This window comes from Nerophis ophidion, linkage group LG14, assembly GCF_033978795.1.
Source record: "Nerophis ophidion isolate RoL-2023_Sa linkage group LG14, RoL_Noph_v1.0, whole genome shotgun sequence".
NCBI lineage: Eukaryota > Metazoa > Chordata > Actinopteri > Syngnathiformes > Syngnathidae > Nerophis > Nerophis ophidion.
This window is the reverse complement of record NC_084624.1, coordinates 22,672,887-22,685,441: the sequence shown is the minus strand read 5'-3', so window position 1 is coordinate 22,685,441 and position 12,555 is coordinate 22,672,887. Positions and strand designations below refer to the sequence as shown.

The window sequence follows — 12,555 nt, the reverse complement described above, 5'->3', positions numbered from 1 at the left end:
CACCGAAAACTGCCGGTTGACATATAGTCGGGATCAATGTTCACTTGACCACTCTGGTCCATAGTAAAGCTTCATCTTCGGGAATTTTAAACAAGGAAACACAAGCTGTGTTTTTGTGGCTAAAGGCTAAAAGCTTCCCACCTCTATCTTTCTACTTTGACTTCATTATTAATTGAACAAATTGCAAAAGATTCAACCACACAGATGTCCAAAATACTGTGTAATTCTGCGATTAAAGCAGACTACTTGTCGCTTGGATCGGGCTGGAAAATAATGTCCGCTACAACCCGAGACGTCAAACGCACGCGTCATCATACCGCGACGTTTTCAACAGAATACTTCGCGGGAAAATTAAAATTGCAATTTAGTAAACTAAAAAGGCCATATTGGCATGTGTTGCAATGTTAATATTTCATCATTGATATATAAACTATCATACTGCGTGGTCGGTAGTAGTGGGTTTCAGTAGGCCTTAAATGGTCCTGAAATAGTTTTTTCTTTTAAGTTTATTTGAATTACGCAAGCGAGAAACCATTTGATAACACTAACAAAACAAAATTAATCAAAATATATTCACTTTTATAGTTAATACATTCACTAATTAAAATTACATTATAATGAATAAATGCATACAAATAATTACAAATACATATAATACAATAAAATAAAATAAAATTGAATTGTTTTCACAGAAGAAACACAATGCAAAGGGGTAAAAAATATTCATGCAGCCTAACGTCAACTAACCGAAAACAGGAAGTGGTGTGTGTGTGTAAACGCAAAGGAGTTGAAGGGGATTTCCACCAAGAGGAAACATCAAAGCTTAATAGTCAATAGTTTCAATGCTAAATGTTTATGAGAGTAAGCTAATACATGGCTGGAATGTTTTCACTAACCTTTTAAATCATTATTTTGAATGTCAATTTGAAATCACCTCTCATTCATTTCTAAACTTTTCAACCGACATAACAGTATTTTTCCACCTTCTCTCCCCCAATGACGAGCCCAAATGTCCCACCTTAAACCGTCTGATCGTGTCAGAGCTCGGCTATTTCCCAGCCTCTTGTAAATGCCACTGACTGGCTAATGTGAACTCTCACTCTCCTGAGGAAATGTCCCCGAGCGTTGGTGTGCCAACCTCTGAGGCTCCGACTCGCTCATCTATCACTAAGCCGCAAATACACATTAGGCTTCCATTACAGACCATCACCGCTTATACGACTGGGACGGAGCACACGGCCTGCCTGCAGAAAGGCCAACAGCTGGGAGCAGCAATCAAACTAACCCATTTAACTCGGGTTTATTTTGGTGGCAGCGGAATAAAAAAAAATCCAAATAACACCCCGCGGCTCATTTCCTGATTGTGTTACTTGTTATATTAGAGCCAAGGTGTACACAACCATGCTATAAATACAGCACCCGTCCGTAAAAAGTGTAAGGCTTGTAAATATGTGGCTGCTGAAAACCAACCTGAGTTGAGTTTAGCACTTTGTTGGCGTCATAATTTGTGGCTTTCTTTTTTCCACACAGGGTGGGGAGGCAGGTGTAATTCAAGCAAGCTGTCAGCTTTGAAATACAGATCCAGAAAATAGAAGGCTGTTTCGTCCTCATCTGGCACTCCAGTGTGTGTGTGTGTGTGTGTGTGTGTGTGTGTGTGTGTGTGTGTGTGTGTGTGTTCTTGTATTTCTACCCTTTTTAAGACATCAACAACGAAAATTATCTTCCATATGAGGACAGGTGAACAAGTTAGGACCAAAAATCATGGTCACAATACGGAAAACCAATGCATCTAATAAAGAGCCAAGTACTAGAGTCTGTGAACATTGCTCCAAAGTCAGGATGTTTTGTTACTTTAATGTGCACACAAAAGTAAAAATTAACAGGCGCAAAGGCAGCAATATATGATAAATCAAGATGGCAGCTAAAGAAGGACTTCCCTATTCATCCCCGAAAAAAAAATCTTGCCAGGTGAACAGCTGATTTTACGTTTTCCAGTGCTGCCGTAAGACAACCCGCGTCCCATATGTGACTATAGGATGAACAAATACACTACGGTACTAAGACTATAGTGGTCATTAACAATTAGCTTCTACAGCTGGTTGACTAAAGTGTGGCACACACACCACTAAAGTCTGTGGTCCGTGACCCCTTTGTCATCGGCCTGAAGCATATTACAAAAAAACAAAAAATAAAGATCTTATTTGCACCCCTGGTGGTGAAATCTATCAAAATTAGGGTGGTGCCAAAAAGGAGGGATTTTTCTAATTGACTGTGTGTCGGTTATAAAAGTGCTCCCTCTGGTCAACATATGGACTACACTGCAAAAACTGAAATCTAAGTAAGATTAAATATCTCAAATGAGGGTGATATTTGCTTATTTTCTGTCTGATAAGATAATTCTTCTCATTAAGCAGATTTTATGTTAGACTGTTTTGCTTGTTTTAAGGGTTTAGGTCCTAAATTATCTGAGTAAGACACTACAGCTTGTTGCTGAGATTTTATGACCTATATTGAGTAAAACATGCTTGAAACTAGAATGCCAACTCTTTATCGGCCCATAAATGCTTTAAAATGTGATATCGGAAATTATCGGTATCGGTTTCAAAAAGTAAAATCTATTACTTTTTTAAACGCTGCTGTACGGAGTGATACACGAACGTAGGGAGAAGTACAGAGCGCCAATAAACCTTAAAGGCACTGCCATTGCGTGCCGGCTGAATCACATAATATCTACGGCATTTCACACACATAAGTGAATGCAAGGCATACTTGGTCAACAGCCATACAGGTCCCACTGAGGGTGGCCGTATAAACAACTTTAACACTGTTACAAATATGCGCCACACTGTGAACCCACACCAAACAAGAATCCATCCATCTATTTTCAACCACTTATTCCGTTTGGGGTCGCGGGGGGTGCTGGTGCCTACTCAGCTACAATCGGGCGGCGTACACCCTGGACAAGTCGCAGACCAAAACATGAATGACAAACACATTTTGGGAGAACATCCGCACCGTAACACAACATAAATACAACAGAAGAGATACCCAGGATCCCTTGCAGCACTAACTCCTCTGGGACGCTACAATATACACCCCCCGCTACTTTTTTTCTACCACGAAAAGTGCACTTGCTTTTAGTGAGAATATACTTATTTTAAGGTATTTTTGGGTTCATTGAGGTTAGCTAATTTTAACTTGTTTTGGAAAGTCTTGACAAGCTGAATTTTCTTGTTCTATTGGCAGATAATTTTGCTTAGTTCAAGTAAAATACTTCTCATTTTTTGTATTTTTTTCTTGTTTTTGAACACTGACTTTTTGTTGTGCAACGTGTGTAAAAATTTGAAGTGCTCCCCCTCTGGCCAAAATATGTATTAACAAGTGTGTGTAAGAAATTGAAATGTGCCCCCTTTGGCCAAAATTAATAAAGAAAATAAAATAATTATGTATATAGAGACACACTGTAATAACTTCAAGTAAATAATGAAGATTAAAAACTAATTACGAACAAAAAACAAAAATAAAACAATTATTACAGCTTGTATTCTCAGGCTATTTCATTTAAGAGGAGAAAACTATAATTTACGGGGGATATCGATTTTTGAAATAGGTAAAGCGAGAACAAATATAAAATACAAATGTATTACAGTTTTAGGAGTTAAATGGTGGAACAAGCTCAGTGATGAGCTGAAGACATGCACTTCTTTGGTAAGGTTTAAGAAAACATTGAAAGGTGAAATAATTGAAAATTATATAATATAGTCACAATTACTTTCATCCCATTGATTTTTGATATATTTATTTTTTTATGTTGATGTTCCAGGCAATCTAATTTTCTGTGAAGGTATAGGATAGGCAAATATAAGCTTTGGCTTCAGCCTATTCCTTTTTTGGTCATTCTTTTTCTTTTCTTTCGTGTGTAAATGTGCATTATTGTATACATATAACATGTACTGTAAAACTGATCACACACAATGGTTGATTGATTTGATTTGATTGATTATATGACCGAAATAAACTTATTTCATTCATAAACTTATTTCATTTACTAAAAACTTTTTTTACATTTGAATATTATATATTAAGGTTGCTGGGGATAGGTTGATTGGCTGCACTAAATGGTCCCTAGTGTGTGAATGTGAGTGTGAATGTTGTTTCTATCTGTGTTGGACCTGCGATGAGGTGGCGACTTGTCCAGGGTGTACACCGCCTTCCGCCCGATTGTAGCTGAGATAAGCACCAGCGCCCCCCGCGACCCCCCCCAAAAAAAGGGAATAAGCGGTAGTAAATGGATGGATGGATGGATATTAAGGTTGTAAATACAACTCTTATATATCTAGGAGGTCTCAAGAAGGTAACAAATACAAGAGTGTGTGTGTGTGTGTGTGTGTGTGTGTGTGTGTGTGTGTGTGTGTGTGTCCTCTCTCCAACCCCCACCACCGTCGCCCACCCCCCCATTCAAGCTGGAAGCTTATCTGGCAGATAAAATGAAATCGAATAGAAACACCCTTTCTAAAGAGGCCTCACACGTGGGCTTCCAGCAATTTCTCAGTGCTCATATTGTAGATATACAACTGCAAATACACAAATCTTAAATGAAGTCCCCTGGCAATAAAGGCCTTAGATCTACTGGACTGAACAAAGCCGTACAAAGTAAAAAATAAAAATAAAAAAGAAACCTTTAAAAGCTCCGTGCTAAATGAACTAACAAGTGGTCACTTGGAAAATTGAACCGGCAAAGAGTAGTCGTGTTGACAGTGGGCTTACCTGAGCGCTATCTGGAAAGACGAAGCCACTTTAAGCAAAAGGTCACGTTGACGCGACGCGCCACGACATCAACGGAGATGTTCGCTTCCCTCTTCCGCTACTTCACTCGCTCTCCTCGCTCGCTCACAATAGCACCTTCTGCTTAGCAACGGCCATACCGCAAGTGTGGTCAGGTTTACAGCGAACCATCACTGCGCAACATCAAGTCTCCATGACAACCACTCCTTTATCTCATTTGCATCCTCTACTTGCATTATCTACTGATGCCAAATATGGTCACCTTGCTGTTTTCCACGCCTCTTCTCTCTACCTTTTTTTTGCTACTTCCTCTTTCCTCTTCTCTTTCACAATTGCGTGCTTGTTTATTGCACATACAATGAGGACGAGATTATCCAGACCGCTCTGAAATCAATGATTTGATTAATCTTAACCCTCTGGGGCAAACGTTTAATATTCTTTGAAAACTCTGAGTTAAAATATTTATTGGCTTCATATTTTTTTATACTTGACAAATCTCTCAACTTCAGCCATATCAGGACCAGGGGCGTCACTAGACCTAATACTGTACTGGGGCACCCTGGGGCACAAATAATTCATGTGAGCATGCAAAGCGCGCAAGCAAAAACATTTTTAGCACTTATTTATCATAAAAAATACATAAATAGTGCTTAAAACTATGAAATCATATCAGATTAACTAATGCATTTGACCTACTTGTGCACTTTTTTACTCCAGACTTCTAAACTGCTACTGGTAAAAGCAAAAAGTAAGAGCAATGAATCTTTTTGAAATATATATTGCAGTAATCATCTGCGAATTTAACCTCTACAAAAGTAAAACAAAAAATAAAGCACCCCTACATCTCTGGGTTCTTTTATATTATTTAATTTCCATTTATGGCAATGTGGCTAATCCTATTTCAGATACACAAAACTATAAAATATACACAAAACAATAAAGCCACAGTAGTAGAATAAATGAACAACTGTTGTGTGTCTGTTCAGGGAATCATTTTCTGAGAAGTAAACTGGAACGTCTCGTTTTCATTTTTGCAAAGTGGTCAATCACTCTGGACAGACATGGAAATATTACAGTAACTGTTATACAGTTGACCAGTGGTTTCCAACTGCTGGGTCGTGACATAAAAGTGGATTGTGTGTCATTTTAAGTGAGTCGCAGTCACATGTGTGCATGGAAAAAAAAAAAGTTTAGGGAGAAAAAAATCTAATTGTGGCAACAAAACCAGATATTTTTAGCCATTTTTCTAGTGACTATTAGTGAGTATTTTAGCAAAAGGCAAACCGACTAACAAGTTGGAGGAGGACTCAGGACAGACATGGAAATATATTTTTTTAAAATCTAAACGCGACCCCAAAAAGGGAATAAGCGGTAGAAAATGGATGGATGGATAAATGGGGCAACAAAACCCGATATTTTCAGCCATCTTTCTGAAAACAAATACAGAAATGTTACTATTTTTTCTGGAAACAAAACCAAATGCTTTAGCTGTAGCCATTTTTCTGGTGACAAAACAACATTATTTTAGTCAAAGTCACACCGATTAACAAGACAAGTCTACCGTGCTATTTTTCTGTGAAATAAACTTGAATGATTTAAACATTTGTCTCACGACTTGATGATATGGAAAAATGTTTTTCTTCCTGAAGATAAACCATTTGAGAAGCACTCAACTCACACATGCTTACTCCAAATCATCATTGATGCAGAACCAGCAGACAATAACCAACATTATGTTTCATGTTCATTGGAAATTCCCCCCGACAGCTCGTACAGCAAATGAATATGTTTGTCTTGAAACAAGGAATAACCTTAGCTAACTTAGCATCAACTTAAGACAATGATGTTGCCTAACTAGCTAGGACTTCACTTACATCTCTCATTCCTGCCGCTTCTACTCTGCTGCGGGCGAATACCTTTCTTAAATCCATCTAGGAGTTACAGTTTGAGTCAAATCAAAATCAAAATATTGTAATTAACAAATTGTTGTTGGCTAACGTCACCTACCTCACGCAGTCATTCGAACCCCCCCCCCCCCCCTCTCTCTCTCTCTCTCTCAACCGAGACGATCCACACGTGAATAAATTACCATATTAAGTAGCCATGTGCTCACTGTATCGTGGAGTGAATACAGTAGCAATCAATTACCATACTAAGTAGTATGTGCGCTGTTGTCTATGTTATGTAGACTAAAAACTCTGAAGCGTTTTTTTTTATTGGTGAAATTTTTACTGGGGCACTGCAGATCAACTATGTCTGGCGACGCCCCTGATCAGGACCAAAATGTATTTCCATACTTTAATACTTTTATAAATAAAGGGGACCACAAAGAATGGCAATATTGGCTTTATTTTAACAAAAAATCTTAGAGTACATTAAACATATTCTTATTGAAATTTTGTCCTTATATAAAATAGTGAACATACAAGACAACTTGTCTTTTAGTAGTAAGTGAACAAACAAAGACTCCTAGTTAGTCTGCTGACATATGCAGTAACATATTGTGTGTTGAGATCCACTTTTTGGATCCTCCACATATTATTGTTTATTGTTCCATTTTTATTTTTACTCTCTGTCTGATCCTATTATTTCCTGTTTAGTCGGTCACCATGGTAGCTTATCAGTTTCACCTGTTACTCACGGCCCTGCACACCTGTCCTCAGTGATCACCTGCTTTATTTAAGCCTGCATCTTTTGTTGTTCAGTCTGGGATCCAAATTTGTTCATACACAACGGTACGTCTGCTTTGCTCTTTTGCTTACATGCAAATTTCTGTATTATTCTCGCGAGCTCTCACGCTGCGCAATTTTATTCAATCTTAGCTCTCACGCTAAATGTTTTGTTTTCCCCTTTGTGTGCCTGTGTGCCAGTTTAGTTTACTATTTGTTTATCCTAGCTTTCATGCTAGCGTCTTTTGTTTGCCTTTTCTTAGGTCCAGTATTTTTGTTCTCTAGCACCTTTTTGTTAAATAAATCATTAGTTCATACCGTTTGCTGTGTTCAATTTTCGACGCATCCTCGAGGGAATCGAACCCGGCATCACTATGCCGAACAGGCATAACATTGTGTCATTTATCATTCTATTATTTCGTCACCATTATGAAGGACCAGCCGTAAACATGGATTATTAATCTATGTGTTCATTTACTGTTAATATCTGCTTATTTTCTGTTTTAACATGTTCTATCTTCACTTCTGTTAAAATGTAATAATCACTTATTCTTCTGTTGTTTGATACTTTACATTAGTTTTGGATGATACCACAAATTTAGGTATCGGTCCGATACCAAGTATCTACAGGATCATACACTGGTCATATTCAAAGTCCTCATGTGTCCAGGGACGTTTTTTCCTGAGTTTATAAACATAATATAAAATGTTTTTAAAGAAATAAATGTGTGATGCTAAAAAATACCGATATATTCATAGTAGTATCGACTAGATACGCTCCTGCACTTGGTATCATTGCAGTGGATGTCAGGTGTAGATCCACTAATGGCATTTGTTTACATTGTGACGCCGGTGAGCTATTGTATCCTCCTACGGTGTGTAGTGAAGCATGTTTAGCTACTCCTCGTCCTGCAGTGATAACGTTACTTTTAAGAAACTTACCTTATTCATCACCTAAGAGGCGAAGAATAATAGAGGTTAGCCGCTAGCTAGCTAGCCATGTTATAAAGCACCTCTTCCTGGGGGCGTTTCAGTGTTATAACTTCACCTTTATCTTTAGTTTTTAGACAAAAATGCATCCATTCTCCCTTTTCTGTCTACACATTGTATCTGCTCGTAAGTACTGCGTGTGTGTGCGCTGCCGAACATGCTCCTCTGATCGTAAAACCAGCAATGGCATGCCCGCAAAAAAAAAAGGGGGGTGGCGGGACCAGTACTTTTTGGAGGCGGTATAGTACCGAATATGATTCATTAGTATTGCGGTACTAAACTAGTACCGAGATACCGTACAACCCTAATCCATAGCATGCAATATTTGTTCAACCCTTAATATGTACTCAATTTGATCCAATTAGTCAGTTTTTTTATTTATTTTTTTTAAAATGATAAAAAGTTATACCAACCAGACAAATAAAAATGCATTAAAAATTATTTTTATTACTGATATTAAGTATATTGAGGCCTGATCTTTTACCCTGTACCCCAGCCCTTTTACATTTACTGTATGGATGTATTGAATGCACATTTTTCTAAATAAAAAAAAATTACATGATGAATTTAAATAGACATTCAAACATGATATATTTTACTGTTTTTAGAAAGGATTTTTGAGCAAAAAAGTTGAAAAAATATGAATCCAAAAATGTTTTACACACAACTGCCTGAGGACTATTTGGTCCTGGTGCTACTTAAATTGGGCTAAAAATTTGCAGCATATTTTGAAATTTAACGATGAAAATGTGACATAAAAGTAAAATATAAATTCAAATCACATTAACACAGCCGAAAAGTTATGGCCAAAAATAGAGCAATTATCTGTCTGAGAGGATGAAAATGTGGGTTTATTACTCGAAAGAAATTAACAAAATGTCAAAAGACAGCTTCAACAAAATGAGTCCTATATTTAAAAATAGAAACATCTCAATGGACACCAAAGTTGGAGTCCTCAAAACGTACGTATGCTCTGGGCACAAACAAGATATGCAACAAATCGAAATAGGCAGCTGAAATTCCTCGGACATGTCATTAGAAAAGATAGCTTAGAAAAATTGATGTTAACAGGAAACCTTGTAGGAAAGAAAGATCCAGGTGGACAACAAACAACATATATCAACAGCCTAAGAAATGTTATCGGAAATATCAATAATATAGAAGTCAAACAGAGGTCGGACGCCAGAGAAGACTGGAGAGCCCTGATCATCTACGCCTGCAAACAGGCCTGATGAGTCATGGTATCCAGATGAGGGTGACAAGTTTGTGGGATCATTTTTATACTGCATAGTTCATAAATGTTCCTCTGGATTACCAAGGCAGTAGGGTTGGACGGTACACCGGTACTAGTATAATATCACGGTACTAATGAATCAAAAATGGTACTAAACTCTGTTTGAAAAGTACCGGTTCGACAATTTTTTTGTTTTTTAACGGGCATGACGGCGCGTCATCATGTCATGACATTGCTAGTTTTACAAGCAGAGGAGCAAGTTCAGCTGCGCACACACACGGACTACTTACAAGCAGACACAGCGTATAGACAGAAAAGGGAGAACGGACGCATTTTAGCCTAAAATTGACGATAAAGGTGAAGTTATAACACTGAAACGCCCTCAGGAAGAGGTGCTTTAAAACATGGCTAGCTAGTCAGCGGTTAATGTCCATCTGTAATCGGCAGTGTTTTAGCCACTTCTAAATCACTAATCCTTGCCTCCATGGCGACAAATAAAGTACGTTTCTTACAAGTATCATTACCAGTGCAGGACGAGGAATATCTAAACATGCTTCACTACACACCATAGGAGGATACAATAGCTCACCGGCATCACGATGTAAACAAATGCCATAGGCGGATGTACACCTGACATCCACTGTAATGATACCAAGTACAGGAGCATATCTAGTCGATAATACTATGATAACATCGATATTTTTTATCGTCACAAATTCTTTTTTTTTTTTAATTCATAATTCGTAAACTCAGGAAATACGTCCCTGGACACATGAGGACTTAAATTATGACCAATGTATCATCCTGTAACTACTTGGTATCGAACCGATACGTTAATTTGTGGTATCATCCAAAACTAATGTAAAGTATCAAACAACAGAAGAATAAGTGATCATTATATTTTAACAGAAGGTCAGATAGAACATGTTAACACAGAAAATAAGTAAAAATTAACAGTAAATGAACACATAGATTCATAATCAATGTTTAGAGCTTGTATTTCATAATGTTGACAAGATAATAGAATGATAAATGACACAATATGTTACTGCATACGTCTGTCACACATTATTCGTTGATGAACTCCAAGATGCAGAGACGGAGGCAGGCATAGAATATGAAAACATGATTTAATTCAAACTAAACAAGAACAAACAAAAAGCATGCACGTGGGCGGAATAACAAACTAAGGGAGCTAGCACTGGAAGCTAGAAAACAAAAACGAACTTTAGCATGGAAGCTAGTGGATAGCAAACAGAAAAACTGGAAATAACTAATGCTAACAGAAACAGCTTACCGCTACGACGACCAGGACACAATGTAGCATGACAGGTAGTAGCTGTAACAAAACGACACGACAGGTAGCACGACAAGAGTGATATGTGGCAACAACAATACAATGATCCAGCAACTGACACAAGACAAAGCAGGTACAAATAGGAGCAGGCTGATTGGCAACGGGTGTGGCCAGGTGCCAATCAGTCGCAGCTGAGGAGGAACACAGCACTCAGGGAACAAGACAGGAAGCTGACAAAATAAGAGCACTAGACAGGAACTAAAGACAGGAGACACCAAACACAGAGGAAACAGACAAATGCAGAGGAAAAAACTAAAACATAGACAAACTGTCAGGGGAAAGCCTGACAACGTCAGCAGACTAATTAGGATTCTTTGTTTGTTTACTTACTAATAATAGACAAATAGTGTAGTATGTTCACTATTTTATTTAAGGACTAAATAGTTCTTCCATTGCAATAATAAACATATGTTTAATGTATCCTAAGATTGTTTGTTAAAATAAAGCCAATAATGACATTTTTTTGTATCGAAAAAAAAAGAAAAGTATCGAAAAGTATTTTGGTACCATACTTTAGTTGTGGAATGTGCACACAAGTGTGTGTGCGTGTGTATGTGTGTGTGTGTGTGTGTGTGTGTGTGTGTGTGTGTGTGTGTGTGTGTGTGTGTGTGTGTGTGTGTGTGTGTGTGTGTGTGTGTGAAGAGGAAGTGGCTGACATATGAAAACAGTTTGCACTGTGCAAGATAAAGGTAATTCAGGAAGTGGTTTCTATTCAGAGAGCTAAAAAGAAAGAGGATGTGATATCAAAACACCCTCACAGGAGTCACATCACAGCTTTTATAACTCACCCCACCGCCCTGAAGTCTGTCCTCCGTTAGAGCCTCCACCTATTGCTCCCCCAAGGACTGTGTCTGTCCAAATATCGCAGGAATGTGGAGGCAGGCCTCTGGAGCGCGCACGCACGCACGCACGCACGCACGCAGGCCCACTCAGCAGCACTCAGCACCTGTGTACAGCTAGCTGCCAGTGCACAGAAAGAGACACAGTCAATCACCATGGACAGCTCAGCAAAACAGCAGAAAAAGGAGTAGGAGCACAAACAATAATGATTCACCAGCAGGAGAAAACACGGACAAATATATTTGGAATCATGTTTCAAAGTTGGAGTTGTGTTTCATTATGAATTACTGTTGGGCCTCAACTTAAAGGCCTACTGAATCGAGATTTTCTTATTTAAACGGGGATAGCGGGTCCATTCTATGTGTCATACTTGATCATTTCGCGATATTGCTATATTTTTGCTGGAAGGATTTAGTAGAGAACATCCACGATAACGTTCGCAACTTCCGGTGCTAAGAGAAAAGCCCTGCCTCTACCGGAGGTCGTAGACGATGAAGTCACATGTTTGATGGCTCCTCACATATTCACATTGTTTTTAATGGGGGCCTCCAACAAAAAGTGCTATTCAGACCGAGAAAACGACAATTTCCCCATTAATTTGAGCGAGGATGAAAGATTTGTGTTTGAGGATATTGATAGCGACGGACTAGGAAACAAAAAAAAAACGCGATTGCATTGGG

The 12,555-nt window shown here is 38.3% G+C and overlaps 1 protein-coding gene across 2 annotated transcripts in view; it reads right to left on the bottom strand.

Moving 5' to 3' along the window:
• The window catches only part of mbnl1 (muscleblind-like splicing regulator 1), a 174,786-nt gene extending 162,826 nt beyond the window's left edge, over positions 1-11,960 (bottom strand). The window contains exon 1 of one of the 2 annotated variants that reach the window (XM_061920138.1): positions 11,824-11,960. The gene's annotated coding sequence lies outside the window, so the exon portion shown is untranslated. Of the gene's footprint in view, positions 1-4,767; positions 4,961-11,823 lie in introns of those variants that run through there. The other variant, XM_061920136.1, reaches the window with a different exon arrangement.
• Between the last annotated feature and the right edge of the window lie 595 nt (positions 11,961-12,555).